Source organism: Cyprinus carpio, chromosome A4 (genome assembly GCF_018340385.1).
Source record: "Cyprinus carpio isolate SPL01 chromosome A4, ASM1834038v1, whole genome shotgun sequence".
In the NCBI taxonomy this organism is placed as follows: domain Eukaryota; kingdom Metazoa; phylum Chordata; class Actinopteri; order Cypriniformes; family Cyprinidae; genus Cyprinus; species Cyprinus carpio.
Window position 1 is genome coordinate 4,947,977 of NC_056575.1, and position 6,000 is coordinate 4,953,976.

At 39.5% G+C, this 6,000-nt stretch overlaps 1 long non-coding RNA gene across 1 annotated transcript; it reads right to left on the reverse strand.

Annotated features, from left to right (window-relative positions):
* Positions 1-3,341: 3,341 nt before the first annotated feature.
* On the reverse strand, positions 3,342-4,287 carry LOC122141326. The gene is made up of 3 exons (XR_006157711.1): positions 4,144-4,287; positions 3,883-3,940; positions 3,342-3,759 (listed from the first exon to the last, which is right to left on the reverse strand). It is a non-coding gene; the product is annotated as an uncharacterized LOC122141326 (long non-coding RNA).
* Between the last annotated feature and the right edge of the window lie 1,713 nt (positions 4,288-6,000).

A 6,000-nucleotide genomic window follows, 5' to 3' on the forward strand; every position in this document is an offset into this window, starting at 1 on the left:
TCGCTTCGCACTCGCAGTTCTGGAGAGAATTTTGCCGTATCATAGGTGCCACTGCTAGCCTTTCCTCGCTGGTTTTCACCCACAGACTAATGGCCCGGCCGAGCGAACAATCAGATTGTTGTCCCGCATGCTCCGCAGTATGCCTTTCGCAATCCCTCGTCTTGGGCCGAACAGCTTCCTGGGCTGAGTATGCTCATAATTTCCCTCCCTTCCTCGGCCTCTGGTATCTCTCCCTTTCAATGTTACCTCGGCTATCAACCACCTTATTTTCATCCCAAGAGGACCGACTCTTACTGCCCGTCCGTTCAGACCTTTATCAGTCGCTGTAAGCGAACCTGGAAGAGCGTGAGATCTGCACTATGTCGTTCAAAGAGACGCATGTGCGTGGCTGCTAATAGATCGCGGTGTCAAAAGTCCTCGCTATGTCGCGGGTCAGAAGCTATCTACATCTAATTTACCCCTCCAGTCTGACTCCCGTAAATTGGCCCCCCGCTTCATCGGACCGTTCCGCATTATCAAGATCGTTAACCCTGTCGCTGGTCAAACTCCGGTTGCCGCAAAATCTTCGTCGTGTTCACCCGGTGTTTCACGTCTCCTGCATTAAACCGGTCTCCCGCTCCCCCCCCCCCACTTCTTTCTCTGCCGTTCGTATCGAAGACTCTCCCGGTACTTATACCCAGCCTGCGGGTCTATTGTTTTCACCTTTTGTTCATCCTTATTTTGGATTTTTCCTGTGGCTTTTCCTTTGTTTGATTAAAGACTGTCACTTTTGCCCTCGCATTTGAACTCCCTTCAATACCCATCACATATTGGAGGCCCAGGATGCTTCGATAGCGGCCTTAAGCTCATCCAGAGTGTTGGGTCTTGCGTCTCTCAACTTTCTCTCCACAATATACCCACAGATTCTCTATGGGGTTCAGGTCAGGAGAGTCGGCAGGCCAATTGAGCACAGTAATACCATGGTCATAACCATAAACCATTTACTACAGTGGTTTTGGCACTGTGGGCAGGTGCCAGGTCGTGCTGAAAAACGAAATCTTCATCTCCTAAAGCTTTTCAGCAGATGGAAGCATGAAGTGCTCCAAAATCTCCTAATAGCTAGCTGCATTGACCCTGCCCTTGATAAAACACAGTGGACCAACACCAGCAGCTGACATGACACCCCAGACCATCACTGACTGTGGGTACTTGACACTGGACTTCAGGCATTTTGGCATTTCCTTCTCCCCAGTCTTCCTCCAGACTCAGATTTCCGAATGACATGCAAAATTTGCTTTCATCCGAAAAAAGTACTTTGGACCACTGAGCAACAGTCCAGTGCTGCTTCTCTGTAGCCCAGGTCAGGCGCTTCTGCCGCTGTTCTGGTTCAAAAGCACATGCCTGTGCACGGTGGCTCTGGATGTTTCTACTCCAACTCAGTCCACTGCTTCCGCAGGTCCCCCAAGGTCTGGAACGGTCCTTTCCACAATCTTCCTCAGGGTCCGGTCACCTCTTCTCGTTGTGCAGGCGTTTTTTTGCCACACTTTTTCCGTCCCACAGACTTTCCCACTGAAGTGCCTTGATACAGCACTCTGGGAACAGCCTATTTCGTTCAGAAATTTCTTTCTGTGTCTTACCCTCTAGCTTGAGGGTGTCAATGATGGCCTTCTGGACAGCAGTCAGGTCGGCACAGTCTTACCCATGATTGCGGTTTTGAGTAATGAACCAGGCTGGGAGTTTTTTAAAAGACTCAGGAATATTTTGCAGGTGTTTAGAGTTAATTAGTTGATTCAGATGATTAGGGTAATAGCTCGTTTAGAGAACCTTTTCATGATATGCTAATTTTTTGAGATAGGAATTTGGGTTTTCATGAGCTGTATGCCAAAAAAATCATCAGTATTAAAACAATAAAAGACCTGAACAAATTTCAGTTGGTGTGCAATGATCTAAAATATATGAAAGTTTAATTTTATCATTACATTATGGAAAATAATGAACTTTTATCACAATATGCTAATTTTTTGAGAAGGTGGTGTATATATATTATATATATATATATATATATATATATATATATATATATATATACGTTAACTCACTGGGTGCGTGACGCGCAACAACTGCCTACAGACATATTTAGCTGAGCAAGCCAAATGAAGCGAGTGGAAAGTAGGCTACTATGTAGGACCATTTCGACAGAAAAGGGCAACGAAGTTACGTGCAAATATGCTACGCGGTATTAAAATAATGCAGTAATGCAAGTACAATGCAATATCACTTGCGACGCAAACATCCACAAGCAAATGAAAGGGGCTTCCCAAAGCTGGCAGCTCTAGCGAGACGTTATCTCTTTATTCCCGGGACATCTGTGCCAATCGGAGAGGGTGTTTTCTGCCGCGGGGTGTCCCACAGGCTGCGCTCCAGACTAACCCCACATCATGACATGTTCATTTTTCAATAAAAAAAGAAATTATTGAGCTCATTTTTTTTTTATCGTGCGATTAATTGATTTATCGACTATTCGCGACAGGCCCTAAGCATCAAAAAATCCAGTTAAAGGGGAATATCCCGAGCATCTGAGACATCTATACCTGGCTGAAAGAGAACTACTAGATGAAGGAAGAACAAGAAAAAAAGAAAAAAAGATGTAAAGGGGAGCAGTAGATGAGAGACCGAGGCAGACGATGAACTAAAAACAGTGCTGGTCCTTTCACTGAGAAACACATCTCAAACACGTTGACTGACAAAACTACTGCCCTGATTCGTTAATGAACCAGCTGAGTCTGACAGGTACAGTAACAGCTAGTATGTGTGTGTGTGTGTGTGTGTGTGTGTGTGTGTGTGTGTGTATATATATATATATATATATATATATATATATATATATATATATATTCTTTGGCAAAATGATTGATGCACGTTTTATTATGTGTGTGTGTGTAGGAATTCTTTAAAGACAAAGCTCAGCGAGAGGAGGCTCTGAAGAAATACAAGGAGAAGAAAACAGCAACATATCAGTTGTTGAAAAGAAAAACCCAAAAAGGGTCAGCCCAACCTTAACCTGCATATGGAGCTGTTGCTGCAAAAGATTGAAGTTCAGCGCAAATAATTCAGTATCATCCATAAAATCAGACTGGAATCACACAATAAACTGCAGTTTGGGTGAGGTTTTTTTTTTTTTTTTTTTTACCTCAAGGATGTGTATATCTTTGCGTACCTTTTTCTTTCCCAGTAATATTTCTTGTAAATAAAATGTTAAATTATACTCTTCTTAAGTTTATTAAAGAAGACAGTACAGAACTGATGCTGTGACAGTAAGCTTATGGAAGAACATGAAGCTTTATAATATCTATTATGTGGTAAATCTATTTTTAGCATTAGGTTTAGGTAAATAATACTGTCAGCAGCCTAAAAGTACAGTAGTGCCTAAAAATACTCTCTTAAACATTTATAGCATAACTTTCTTCTTTTCTCTAACGACTCTTTTAAAAGTATTTTTGTGACATGATGTTGGAATGATATATTTTGTTTATTAGGTGAAAAGCATTGATATCAAAATAGTAATAAAAGACCAAATGCTAAAATACAAATATTTAAATTTTCATACAAAAATATTTAAAATAACATAAAAACATTAGGCATTGATGCATTAAAAGCAATATGAGAAGCTCCCAGCAGCTCCAGTAACTGTAATATGATTTCATGAACAGAGGCAGAGGGTGTGGCCATTGAGTCATATGGCCCCTCCTTCTTTATTTGACTCCTCCCCCACATCATAGTCTGTTTTTAAAAACAAGCAAATTCACATTCATTTTTTTTATCATGATTTAGTTTAAATAGGGTTTAAATGAGTGGCATAATGATTAAAAGTAGATTATGTAAAAAGATGACAAAAAAACATACCTAACAGGTTTCTCATCTTCATTGCTGTTCTTCACATCATCATACTCCTGATCTCCCTCTGATACACATGTGAAATAAAACCTCACATTGTAATGTGTAACACAGCTTGTGTCATTCATCTCATTCTCCTCATGACTGTCTGAGACTATTAGATTAAACCTGATAAAGCCATGATGATTGATTAATGGTAAAAACGCATGTTCAATATATCATAAAAACATTTATAAGAGTGATATTGTATTGCAGTTCAGTGTGACTCACTCGTTACACCTTTACAGTTCTGTCCAATAATGATGATGTCATCATAATGCTCTAGTGTGTCCACTACACATACATGAAGATACAAACAGAACAAATGTCACATCATCATATCAGTACGATATGAGAAGAGAGAGAAAAAGGTTTTATATCCAGAGCTGTCCAAACCTGTTCCTGAAGGGACACTGTCCTGCAGAGTTTAGCTCCAAACCCTAATTAAATACACCTGTCCTGAACCAAAGTAATCAAGGTCTTCAGACTCACTAAGTGCTTCTCAAATGGAATACACATCCTAGTGAGGATACATCCCTCCTAGTCCAGTCCTTCTGAGGATTCACGGCTACAGTCCTCTCAGCATTAAATGCCAGAATGATAGGGTCTACATAGTGCACATGTCTATGTCATAAATGTTTCTTTCACAGCAGAAAAATACTACTAGAATTATAATTTGAATGATACTTTATACTGAACAATTTTGTTTATTAACTAAACCAGGTAATGACCGTCTGTGGTCTCTCACTGGTTTACATTATACATAGTTTAGCATTATGTGATTCATTTACAACTAAAATAAAAACATAATGTTTCACCTCAAAACTTTATATATATATATATATATATATATATATATATATATATATATATATATATAATATATATATATATTATATGTATGTATGTATGTATGTATGTATGTATTGCATAACATAAGGAAATTGAACAAGCTCAGTGTCGATTTTCATTTTTAGATAATTAATTTTTCATGAATTGGAATATGTGCAAAGGATTGGACGAAAATTATACACCTGAGTAGCATTCGGAAACCTCCAGACAAGTGTGTTGGAGCTGGATGAAGCTAAACTCTTGGCCCTCCAGGAGCAGGACTGGACACCCCTGCTTTATTTATTTTAAATATGTTACCTGATTACAGAATAACAGTAATACCTGTCTCACAATATTGTTTCAGTCCATCAGTGATGACATCATCATAGTATCCCGGTGTGATTTGCTTCATCTCTTCTGCATCAAAACGTGGTATGTTTAGGCATATTGGGATATTTTTTAGAGACAAAATGTAATATATTCTCTTGCAGGTCTTGAGACCTGCCATTGTTGACATCATCATAATATGCAGTGTTGAACACTATTTCTAATAAGATAAACGTTTTAGTATTATGAACAGTTGAGTCATTGGTGACATATTTCATTTCCTTGGAAATATATATATTTCAGCTCTCTAACCTGAGAGAAGCTCATCAGCATTTTCATACCCCAGAATGCAGTTCTTCAAAGATGAGGACTCCCTGTTAAAGGAGAGCAGAACAGTCAGAACCGTTAATCATTACAAACAGACTGAAATCCTCATTTATTGAGGATCATAAAGCATTGTGTTAGTGAGAACACAACAAAAATGTCAATTACCTGCATTTTAAAAACATTAGAGAGACAGAATGTTTTGTTGTGCCAATTAGCAAACACACGGACACACACACACTCACATTAACCCATCCCTCTCTGCCTCTACACCCCGTTCCTCACTGCCTTCCAGAAATACATTTTGCTTTAATGGAGTGACGGTGTTTGTTACAGTCTTTCTTTCTCTCCCGCACCACACACACACATGAACATGCACCTGCAGCTCTGTGGTTTTCTGTCAGGAATTCTGTGGTTTTATGAACATGAACCTGCAGCTCTGTGGTTTTCTGTCAGGAATTCTGTGCTGACAGAGACTCTTATTAATGGTATTAAATGAGGTGTGATGGCTCATGTCTCACCTCTCTGAGTGAAGTGATTGTGTCTGTGCTGAATTCTCTTCCTAAACGCCCTCAGACCTCGTCCTGTGTTCCTCCTCTTAAGAGA